The sequence below is a fragment of the Lynx canadensis genome, chromosome B2 (genome assembly GCF_007474595.2).
Source record: "Lynx canadensis isolate LIC74 chromosome B2, mLynCan4.pri.v2, whole genome shotgun sequence".
In the NCBI taxonomy this organism is placed as follows: Eukaryota; Metazoa; Chordata; class Mammalia; order Carnivora; family Felidae; genus Lynx; species Lynx canadensis.
The window spans coordinates 107,800,087-107,812,573 of NC_044307.1; the positions used below are offsets into that span (position 1 = coordinate 107,800,087).

The following is a 12,487-nucleotide window of genomic DNA, read 5'->3' on the forward strand; positions in this document are numbered from 1 at the left end:
TTAAAAATGTTTTGAACTAAATCAAAATGAAAATACAACTTATCAAAATGTGTGGGATGCAGTGAAATCAGTGCTTAGAAACTTACAGGACTAAGTGCATATATTAGAAGAGAAGATATAAAATTAATAATCTAAGCTTCCGGGGCGCCTGGGTGGCGCAGTCGGTTAAGCTTCCGACTTCAGCCAGGTCACGATCTCGCGGTCCGGGAGTTCGAGCCCCGCGTCAGGCTCTGGGCTGATGGCTCAGAGCCTGGAGCCTGTTTCCGATTCTGTGTCTCCCTCTCTCTCTGCCCCTCCCCCGTTCATGCTCTGTCTCTCTCTGTCCCAAAAATAAATAAACGTTGAAAAAAAAAAAATTAAAAAAAAATAATCTAAGCTTCCACCTTAGGAAACTAGAAAAAGAATATAAAATTAAATCCAAAGCAAGCAGAAGAAAGGAAATAATAAAAATTACAGCAGAAATCAATGAAACTGAAAACAGGAAATCAATAGAGAATATCACTGAAACCAAAAGCTGTTTTCTTTGACAAGATCAATAAAATTGATAAATTAATTAAAAAAGAGAAAAGACACAGATTACTAATATCATAAATGAAAGAGGGAACATCACTACTGATCCTACAGAAATTAAACAGATAATGAAGATTATTATGAACAAGTTTATGCCCATCAATTTGATAACCTAGATGAAATGGACAACTCCCTGACAGGCACAATCTGCCAACTCACAAAAGAAGAAACAGACAATCTGAATAGGCCCATATCTGTTAAAGTAATTGAATCAATAATAACCTTCTAAATAGAAAGTCCAGGCCCAGATGCCTTCACTGGTGAATTCTTAGAGATATAAAGAAAAAATTATAAACATTCTCTATAGTTTCTTGCAGAAGACAGAAGTAGGGGGAATACCTCCTAACTTATTCTATGGTACCAGCATTACCTTAATACGAAAACCAGACAAAGACATTACAAGAAAACTATCGCCTATATATTTCATGAACACAGAAGAAAAAATCCTCAAATAAAATACTAGCAAACTGAATCCAACAATAAGAATTATACAAAAAGAATAACCAAAAGAATTATATATCATGACCTAGTGGGATTTATCCCAGGTATCCAAGGCTGGTTCAAAAGGTGAAAATCAAATGATGTTATCTGTCACATCAACAGACTGAAAAAGAAAAAAAATCACACAATAGATTCAAAAGTCCATTAACAGTAGAATACATTTAAAAAATGTGGTATATTCATACTGTGGAATAATACAGCAATAAAAAATAAAGTACAGCTAAACACAGTATAGGTGAAATATTAAAACATAATATTGAGCAAAAGAATACATACTCTACAATTTCACTCATGTAAAAGTAAAAATACTAGGCAAAAACAAATTAGTGGTAACAGAACTGACCTACAAGAAATATTAGGGGAATCTTTCAGGCTGAAATGAAAGAACACTAAGACAGTAACTCGAATCCACATAAAAAAATAAAAAGCACCAGTAAAGGTCATAAGGAAATATGAAAGATGTATCAATGTAGGTTTGTTTGTAACTCTTTCTCTTCTGATCTAAGAGAAAATTGAAGAAAGCAAAAATTATAAAATTGTGTTGATCAACTGGTAATGTATAAAGATGAAATTTGTATTACAATAGCATGAAAGAAGGTAGAGGAAAGATGGGGCGCCTGGGTGGCTCAGTTGACCAGCTCAGGTCATGATCTTGCGGTTTGTGAGTTTGAGCTCCACGCTGGGCTCTGTGCTGCCAGCTCAGAGCCTGGAGCCTGCTTTGGATTCTGTGTCTCCCTCTCTCTCTGCCCCTTCCCTACTCGCACTCTGTCTCTCTCCTCTCAAAAATAAACAAACATTTTTAGAAAATTAAAAAAGAATGTAGGGGAAAGAGAATTATATTGGAACAAAATTTTTATATACTATTAAAATAATCTGAACTGGATTGGTTTCACATTAAGATGTTATAATAACCACCAAAACAATCACTAAGAAAATATCTAAAAAAAAAAATAGAGTAAAACAAACACTAAGATATTAAAATGATACACAAGAAATTACATTAAACACAAAGGAAGGCAGTAATGGAGGAATATTGCAACAAAGAAGACATAAGCCATGTAGATAGAAAACAGAGTGGAAAACAGCATTCATACAACCTACCCCATCAGTAATTACATTAAATATAAATAGGGTAAACACTTTAATAAAAAGCAGTTTGCAGAATGAATACAAAAACATGATCCAACTATGTGTTGTCTATAAGAGACATACTTTAGACAGTAACCAAAAGAGGGTTGCAGTGGCTATGCTAATATCAGACAAACACTTTAATACAATTTAAAAAAATATGTTAATGTGACAACAGTATTCACAAGTGAAGATTCAATCACACTGGCTTCTGTGCTAGTTAGATAACATCTAGAGCAGGAGTCAGTAGACTATGATCTGTGGGCAAAATCTGGCCCAACCATTTGTTTTTGTAAAAATACATTTTTTTGGAACACATTCATGCCCATCATTTACTTATTGTCGATGGCTACTTTCACACTACAACAGCAGAGGTAAGTAGTTGTGACAAACACTGGACTTCAAAATCTAAAATATTTATATGTGGCCTTTTACAGAAAAAAGGTTGCTGACTCTTGATCTAGAGTATTAGTGTTTACTTTGAGACATCACATTTTAAAAGAAATACTAATGAAAAGGGAAGGGTAAAAATATAATAAAGGACAAGGAAATAATGCAATTTAAAGAATAGTTTATGGCATAGAGTGTGTTTAGCCTGAAAGAAAGATTTGGTGAAGAGAAAATAATTTTTATATATTTAGAGAACTATCCTATGGAAAAGGAATTAGCCTAATTGGGGGCAGCTTCAAAAGAAATAACAGAGACCAACATGCAGAGTTTTACAGGGAACTAGAGGAAAACTTGAGGTGTTTAAAATGGAATTGGCTGAGGCACCTGGGTGGCTCCATTCGTTAAGCGTCAGACTTTGCCTCAGGTCATGATCTTGCAGGTTCCAGAGTTCCAGCCTGGCTTGAGGCTCTGTGGTGACAGTGCAGAGCCTAGAGCCTGCTTTAGATTCTGTGTCTCCCTCTTTCTCTGTCCATCTCCTGCTTGTGCCCTCTCTCTCAAAATAAATAAACATTAAAAAAATAAATAAAATGGAATTGGCTACTCTGCAAAGTACTAACTTTTCATCAAAGTAACTATATAAGCAAAGGTGGAATGTCTACTTGTCAGAGGCAGTGTAGAAAGGTATACATGCAATGAATAAGTGGCTGTATAAAAAAGGAATAAGACCCCACATTGGGTGTAGAGATTATTTAAAAAATAATAAATAAATAAATAAATAAATAAGGAATTAGAAAATACTTTGAGAGGAAAGAAAATTAAAACACAACATACCATAACTTATGGGATGCAGTTAAAGCAGTTATTAGAGAGTAATTTATAGCTATAAATGCATACATTTAAAAAGAAGAAAAATCTCAAATCAATAGTCTATGCTTCCACTTAAGACACTGAGGGGGTGGGGGGAAAGAAAAAAAGAAAAGCAAACTAAACCCAAAGTCAAATAAATATTAGAGCATAAAACTGAAATAGACAATAGAAAAACAATAGAGAAAGTAAAACCAAAAGTTGACAATCCTTTTTTGGTAACTAATCCAATAAGAGAGAAAAATCAAATTACTAAAATTAGGAATCCAGAATGGGACATTATTAATGACTTTGGAGAAATAGAAAAGATAATAAGGGAATACAATGAACAACTATGTGTTAACTACTCAGATAACCTAGATGAAACTGATGAATTCCTAGAAAGACACTAACTACCAAAACTGACTCAGGAAAAAAAGAAAATCTTTGTAGACCTATAATAAGTGAAGAGTTTGAATTAGTAATAATAACATACTACTCACCCCCCGCCCCCTACACATACAGATAGCTACACTGATGAATTCTATCAAACATCTGAAGAATCAAATACTAATTCTTTACAACTCTTCTTTAAAAGTAGAAGACGAAGGAATCCTTCCTAACTCATTCTATGAGACCCGTATTACCCACATACCAGAAAGCAAAGACATCACAAGAATACTAAACACCAGTATCTCTTATGACTACAGATACAAAAATCCTCAACAAAATACTAGCAAAACAAATACCCAAAATACGAGTGAACCAAATTCAGTAATATAGGAAAAGAATTCTACACCACAACTAAGTGGTATTTATCTCAGAAATATAAGATTGATATAACATCTGGAAACCAATTAATGTAATATTCCCATATTAATAGAAGAAATGACAAAAAGCACATAATCATCTCAATAGAGGCAGGAAAAGCATTTGACAATTTAATACTCCTTTAATTTAATTAATTAATTTAATTTAATACTGAATTTAATACTCCTTCACGAAAAAACACTCAACAAACTAGGAACAGAGGGGACTCTCTCAACCTGATAAAAGGCATCCACAGAAAACCCACAGCTAAACATCATTCCTAATGGTATAAGACTGAATGTTTTCCTGCTAAGATCAGAAACAAGATAGGGATGTTCACTCTGACTATGAACACTGTACTGGAGGTTCTGGAAAGGGCAATTAGGCCAAAAAATGATATAATAGGCATCTAGAGGGGAAACAAAGAAGTAAAACTAACTCTATTTGCAGATAACATAATCTTGCATACAGAAGATCCTACGGAATCCATTAAAAATTTATCATAACTAATAAATGAGTTCAAAGTTGAAGGATACAAAATCAATTTTTAAAAATTTTTAATCAATTTTAAAAAATCAACTGTATGTCTATACACTTGCATCGAAGAATATAAAATGTAATTAAGAAAGTAATTCCATTTACAATAACATCAAAAAGAATAAAATATTTAGGCGCACCAGGGTAGCTCAGTCAGTTAAGTGTCTGACTTGAGCTCAGGTCATGATCTCATAGTTTGTGAGTTTGAGCCCCACGTTGGGCTCTATGCTGACAGTCCGGAGCCTGGAGCCCGCTTCGAGTTCTGTGTCTCCATCTCCCTCTGCCCCTTCCCTGCTTATGCTCTGTCTCTCTCTCTCAAAAATAAATCAACATTAAAAAAATAATAAAATAAAATACTTAAGAATAAATTTAATAAAAGAAGTGTGAAACTTATACTCTGAAAACTACAAAACATTGTTGAAATCAATTAAAGATGACTTAAACAAACATAAAAATTCCCATGTTCACTGACAAAGACTTAATATTGTCAAGATGGCAATATTCCCCAAAAGGATCTACAGACTCAATGCAGTCCCTATCAAAATCTCAACTGTCTTCTTTGCAGAAATTGACAAGATGATCCTAAAATTCTTATGGAAATTCAATGAATCTCAAATAGCCAACATAACCTTAAAAAAAGAACAAGAAAGACTCACATATCCTGATTTCAAAACTTACTACAAAGCTACAGTAATCAAGACAATATGGTAATGGCATAAAGATACAGACCAACAGAACAAAACTGATTGTTCAGAAATAAACCCATAGATATGATCAAGTCATTCTTTTTTTTTTTAATATTTTTATTTATCTTTGAAAGAGAAAGACAGCCCATGCATGCCCTTGCGCACCAAGTTGGGGTGGGGCAGAGAGAGAGAAAGAAAGAGAAGGAGACACAGAATCTGAAGCAGGCTCCAGGCTCTGAGCTGTCAGCACAGAGCCCAATGAGGAGCTCGAACCCAGGAACTATAAGATCATAACCTGAGCCGAAGCTGGATGCTCAACCGACTGAGCCACCCGGGTGCCCCTATGGCCAATTCATTCTTGGTAAGGGTTCGAAGACAATTCATTGGAGAAAGAATAGTCTTTTCAAATGAAACTGCTGGGAAATTGGACATCCACATGCAAAAATAGAAATTTGGACCCCTACTTCATATACAAAAAATAATGCAAACTGGGTCAAAGACTTAAATATAAGGTGCTGAAGTATAAAACTCTCAGAGGAAAACCATCCAGCAATTCTATTCTGGGTATTTATCTGAGGAAAACAAAACATTAACTAGAAAAGATACATGCACTCCCATATTCACTGCAGCATTATTTACAATAGCCAAGACATGGAAACAACCTAAGTGTCCATTGATGGATAAATAAATTGTAGTACATATGCACAATAGAATTTTATTCAGCCATAAAAAAAAAATGAAATCTTGCCATTTGCAACAACATGAATAAACCTTGAGGGCATTATGTTAAGTGAAATAAGTCAGACAGAGAAATACTGCATGATGTCTCTTACAAGTAGAATCTAACAAAGCTAATAGATATAGAGAACCAAGCTCATAGATACGGAGAATAGATTGGTGGTTGCCAATCTATTGGTGGGGAGAGAGAAATGAGAAAACTGGTTGTGTTTTTTTTAGTTCAAATAAATTGCATAATTTATGATAAAAAGGTTTTAAAAATGAAACCATTAAAATGCTGGAAGAAAACGAAAATAAAATAAATGTATAAAACTCTTAGAAGAAAATGCAGGTGTAAATTGTGATGACCCCTGAATCAGGCAGTATTTTGAGAGTTTTAGACTTTTTGAAAATTAAAAGCTTTTGGGGCAGCAAAGGCCACCACCAAAAAAAAAAACCAAAAAAACAAAAAAAAACCCATGAAAACAAAAAACTATCTCACAGAATGGGCGAAAAAATTTCCAAGCCTGATAAATACAAGACTCTGAAAGTGTCTGATCAGTGATTTGTGTTTAAAATATATAAAGAACTCTTACAACTCAGTAAGAAAAAGACAAACAACCCAATTTTTTTAAATGACCAAAGGATCTGAATAGACATTTCTTCACAGAAGGCATACAAATGGCCAATAAGAAAATGAAAAATGCCCAACATCTTTAGCCATCAGGGAAATATAAGTCAAAACCACAATGAGATCCACTTTGCGTATCACCCGTGGCTATAATCAAAAAGGCATAACAAGTGGGTTGGTGGCAGTGTGAAGAAATTGGAATGCTCACACATTGCCGGTGGGAATGTAAAAGGATGCAGCCACTTTGGAAAACAGTCTGGTAGTTCCTCAAGAGGAGTTACTATATGACCCAGCAATAATTAAGCGCAAACCAGAGAAATGGAAACACAGGTCTTGCACAAAAATTTGTAAACAAATGTTCATAGCAGCATAGCTGTTATTTAAAAAAAAAAAAAATCACTGTGCAATCATACTGAGGTTCTGAGAAGTGGATTCTTTGTATGCTGGATTCAAGGCTTTGGCAGTCACAGATTCTAGCAACCTAAAATCTACCAATTAGCTAGTAGTTCATTTGTGAAACCTTTCCCCTTCCTATCCTTCCGAGTATTTGGCCTTTTCCACATGATCCTGCATATAAGGCCTCCAATCTCATGAAGCATCCTTGCCTAGCTTCCGTCAAGTGAGTCTCCATCTAATGCCGATTGTCTCTATAGTAACCAGCTAGAAACGCTGCTATGCTTAGCAGTGGCTTTGTGCAAGCAGTGCTCTAGCCTAGAGAGGTTTTAAAGATTTCAGTCCTTTCTCTACTTATCACACATTTCTCCTGATATCAGGAAAAGAAAGGAGCCTCTAATGAATAAGACAGGTGGAGGGTTAAAGAGAAAAGGACTGAATGTAAAACAAGAAGGAAGATGGATGAGTGGAGACTGAGTTCAAGAGGAAAACGAGTTTAGAAGGATCTCTGTTTATAGGAGAAGTGAGAACACATGGTTAAAAAAAAAAACTAGATTCAAGAAATGGACAATAATTACTAAGCATTTTCATTCATATTCTTCTGGTCAGAAACAATATATCAACATCAACAAATGTCAACAACAAATATAATTATGGTGCTTCAGAAAGCTAACTGATATCATTGATAGCTATCCAAAGGGTGTTTCACAGTAGAGTCCATTTATGGATAAGGGATCAGATATAGTTTATATCTTCAACAAACTTGTAACCTAATGATGGGTAGAAATGAACACAAAACAGCAAAACTGCTATTAATGAGGTGGAACACAGAATGGGGGGGATGGGGACATACTTTATGTAACAAATATGGAAATCTTACAAAAAGCATAAGGATGCATTCCAGGAGGGATAGCTCTATCCTCCCCCAGATATCCCTTCTGCAACAGGAGGCTTGACACCTGCGGTGCCTCAAGGGGGAGAGGCCCATAGTTTTGCATTGGCTGGGCTTCTTCTCACAACTAGTATATACCTGGGCTAATCTCATTCATTGAACTTTGTTCCTCAAGAGTTCATTAATCAAGACATTACCATGGTGTCTGCCAGCCAGATACAATTGCTTTTTCTACACATAAAGGCCACTTTAAATATCGGACACAGAGGAGAGAGAATAGAGAAGCAAGGTCAGCAAATAAAGGAATGAGTTTCTTTTATTTTTTTTAAGTTTACTTATTTATTTTGAGAGAGGAAGAGAGAGAGAGAGAAAACGAGAGAGAGAGAGAGAGAGAGAGAGAAAGAGAGAGAGAATGTTCACATGCGAGCAGGGGAGGGGCAGAAAGAGAGGGAGAGAGAGAATCCCAAGCAGGCTCTATGCAGTTAGCTAGGATCCCAACACAGGGCTTGATCCCACGAACTGTGAGATCATGACCTGAGCTGAAGTCAAGAGTCAGACGCTTAACTGACTGAGCCACTCAGGGGCTGGAAGGAATGAGTTTCTGAGCACCAGTGTCCTTATTTGTTATGTGGAAATGATAATACTTTACCCTCCTACTATGCCAGGATGTTTTGAGGTTCCAAAGCAGGTCATTTAAAAGTTCTTTACAAATGGGAAAGCATCGGGGCTGGTGGGTGGCTCAGTCAGTTCAGCACCCAACTCTTGAGTTTGGTTCAGGTCATGATCTCATGGTTCCTGGGATCAAGCACCATATGGGGCTCCATGCTGACAGCACAGAGCCTGCTTGGGATTCTCTCTCTCCTTCTCTCTGCCCCTCCCCTGCTTGCATGCTCCTTCTCGCACTCAAAATAAACAAATAAACATTAATTAAAAAAAGCAAATGGTAAAGCATCATACCATATATAGATATACATACATACCATATATATATCATACCAAATATACGTACACATACTATACACATGGGCACACACATACACAGCCTTTATTTTGATACCATATTTTGCTTCCCACAGAACTTTAACAATAACTGGTTAAAGTTACATAACACTTTCTCTTCTGTACCATACAGATCTGATTACACAGCTTTCTTTCCTGCCAATAAAGTCTATGAGGATTATGCCCATGGATGTTTCCTCTTTGAATACTCCACAGAGCTGAGCACAATAATTTCACATAATAAATGCTCTCTATATGATAAATTATTAAAATCATTACAGTAGAATTTATTCCTTTTAGAAATATAAACTCTAGCAAATCTCAACATTCTACAATTATACACAAAATCTTATCTAAAACTATTATTAAATTTTGACATTCTATAACTAATAAATAATAAGGAACCCTTTAAACTAACTAAAGAGCATACTACGACAAGCTTTAAATTAGAACTTTTTTTAAAAGATGGGGACAATATCTCTTTAGAGAGTATTAAACACAGGACTAATGTAATTACCCCAGGTGGAAATCCAGGATTTGAACAAAGGCAAGAGGTTAGCACTTCCATTCCTATAACTTCTGCAGCAGGCAGGAGCTAAGACTTGATTTATATCTTAGTTATAATACATTTTAATTCAATATATTTTCATTTAATTCAATCTAATTCTAGTTCATTTTAATTCACTCTTTCATCTTGTTTTGTGTGTATCTTCAATTTAACTTCAAGCTTAAGATTTTTAGAAGCCGTCTGTAGAGGAGGCAAGCTGCATCTTGTCCCTTCAGATTTTAAGCTATATGCCCAACACCAATAGGTACTTCTCTAAGTAGCTACAGGAACCACTCCACACCCCACCACAGCCTACTGGCATGGCTAAATGACCACCTCATTTTACACCACAGAAAGGTGTGATAACAGACCAATAATTGGATTAAATAAACTCAGATTGTCAAATAAGCCTAATTATGTGGACAAAAAATTATAGCTGTATTAGTTTGCAAGGGCTGCCATAACAAAATACCAGTCTGGGTAGCTTAAGCAATGTAAATAATTTTCTCACAGTTCTGGAGGTTAGAAGTACAAGATTAAGGTGTCCGCAGGGTTGGTTTCTTTGAAAGCCTTTCTTCTTGGATTGCAAGTGGTTGCCTTCTTGCTGTATTCTCACATGGTCTTTTCTCTGTGTATGTGTGCCCTTTGTCTCTTTTCATGTCCAAATTCCCTCCTCTGGGATACCATTTAGATTGGATTAGGGCCCACTTTCAGGAATTCATTTAACTTAACCACCTCCTTAAAGGCCCTATCACCAAATAAAGTCATATCCTAGGTACTGGAGAGTTAGTGCTTCAACATATGAATGAGGGGGGGGCACAATTCAGCCTATAACAATATCCAACTAGGTTCATTTATCTCTGTCCTTGGCACTAGTTTAGTCTTTATTCATCTTAGAGTCCAAACAATCTCCTTCAGCCATCCTTCCTCCATACAGAGGGAATTTATACGGAGGGAAGCAATTTTGGGGATTATATTCTTTGCAGCCCTCCAAGCATCAAGTGGGTCCCCTTTGGTACTTAATAAATGAAGATACTCATGGTGACCCATCTGTTGCAATATGATCAGCTGCTTGAGAGTCACCAAAAAGTTGTCCAGCAATCTTATAGATTGTCTCTGAAACTAGAGTGATGCTTTTATAATTTTTTTTTCCTCTGTGAAATACCAGCTTATTTAGAAATATGCTAGGGCACATCTGGGAACCCTTTTGGCCTTTCCTGTAAAGTACTGTAAAAGGTGAAGAAGGAAACTATTGGAAAAGATGCTCAAAGGCTCTTTAATGTTTATGAAAGGCAATAATAAAAGAGTTAAGGCAGGACACACAACATGAGAGGCCTCGAGCCACTATTTGCGGTTTCCAGTGGACTATTAAAGAAGGTCACTTTCCCCTTAAATACTGTTGTACATGACATGTTAAACAAAGAGTTTTAAAGAAAATAAGCCAAACTAGTGGTATCCAGGTAGATCTCTTCAGTTCTTGATGCTGCATATCCACCAAAAGCAAGTTTTATGGTATAAGGTATACCTTATTATGACACACCTATGGTCAGACTGCAAAATACACTTTATTTTACCAAGCTTATAATGTCATTTTTATAAAGCAAGTGAATTAGAATCTCCTCTCAAGAGTGCCTGCAATAATCAGAAAACTGCATATACCATTCTCAAAGGACTCATGTTTTAATCTTCTATGGCCATTTATCTTACATATCTAGTGTATCTTAACAGCATATAGTATAGCAATTGACACTTTATCTTGGCTAGTGTTAAGACCAGCACTAATTGAGTGAACAGAGAATATAGTTTATCAGTCACAGTAACTTGCATCTATCACCACACTAAGGCTCCTAGTGTAACATACACAAACAACTGGGCTTGAGGAAGCCTTTTCTGGTAGGTCCTATTTTACAGTTTAATCCATTAACAATAAAATGAGAAACCCCTGCTCCAAGCAGTTTTTCTGAATATGGGGAGGCCTGGTATTACCTTTTCCATATTAACTTTCAAAAGACTATCTATCAGATAAAGAAGCCTCATCAACAGCAATCTATTTAGTATGAAAAATGCCCAAAGAATGAGAACTCAAAATCCTGGGCACTATACTAAGAAACAACTCTTTCAACACAGATGATACTTAAGAAGTAATACTTTTCTGAATTTAATTAGTCAAGATCAGTGGTTTCACTCGAAACACTTAAGGAAAAAACTGATGGTTTATGAACAGCAGGTAATAAATCATTATGACACTCTTACTAGGTAAACAGAAATTGTTCAACAACCCCACAAACGTGTTAAAAGCTCTCCCTTTCCCCACAGTAGTAGTCAAACAGCAGAAATGAATCCACACGAATGCCGACGAATCAAGCAGACTCCTCAAAACTTGTTTGTGGTGCCACAAATTTTTATTTACTATCGGTTTGGGTCATAAATTTTTTGAAAATCACATGCCCTGGTATGCCGCTGTGTTCTTTACATTTCCTTTCCCTTTCCTATCATATTTTTTGCCCTTTGGTTTCCTGACACTTCCATTTTCTCTTTTTATGTTCCTGTTATGCTCACGAAACGGCAGAAAACTGGGGTGTAACTGATCACATCGTTGGTAATCTTTTTCTTATTCTGGGGTTTTCCAGATTAGAACGGGAAGACGACTCAGGTGCAGCCCAAATATTACCTATTTAGATTTTTCATGCAAAGTATGCGTGGAAAAGCCTCTCTCTTTGCCCTTCATTTTGTGTCTATTTAACTAACCGCGCTGTAGTGCCCAAACGCAGATATTGACCAAGAACTAGATTTCCAAAATGGCTTTGCTCCGTTCGAGCTGGCACTGGGTCTATAAAATACAA

At 35.9% G+C, this 12,487-nt stretch overlaps 1 protein-coding gene across 2 annotated transcripts in view; it reads right to left on the reverse strand.

Annotated features, from left to right (window-relative positions):
• Nucleotides 1–12,487, reverse strand: part of MCM9 (minichromosome maintenance 9 homologous recombination repair factor) — a 112,836-nt gene that overhangs the window by 58,796 nt on the left and 41,553 nt on the right. The gene's annotated exons all lie outside the window — the stretch shown is intronic.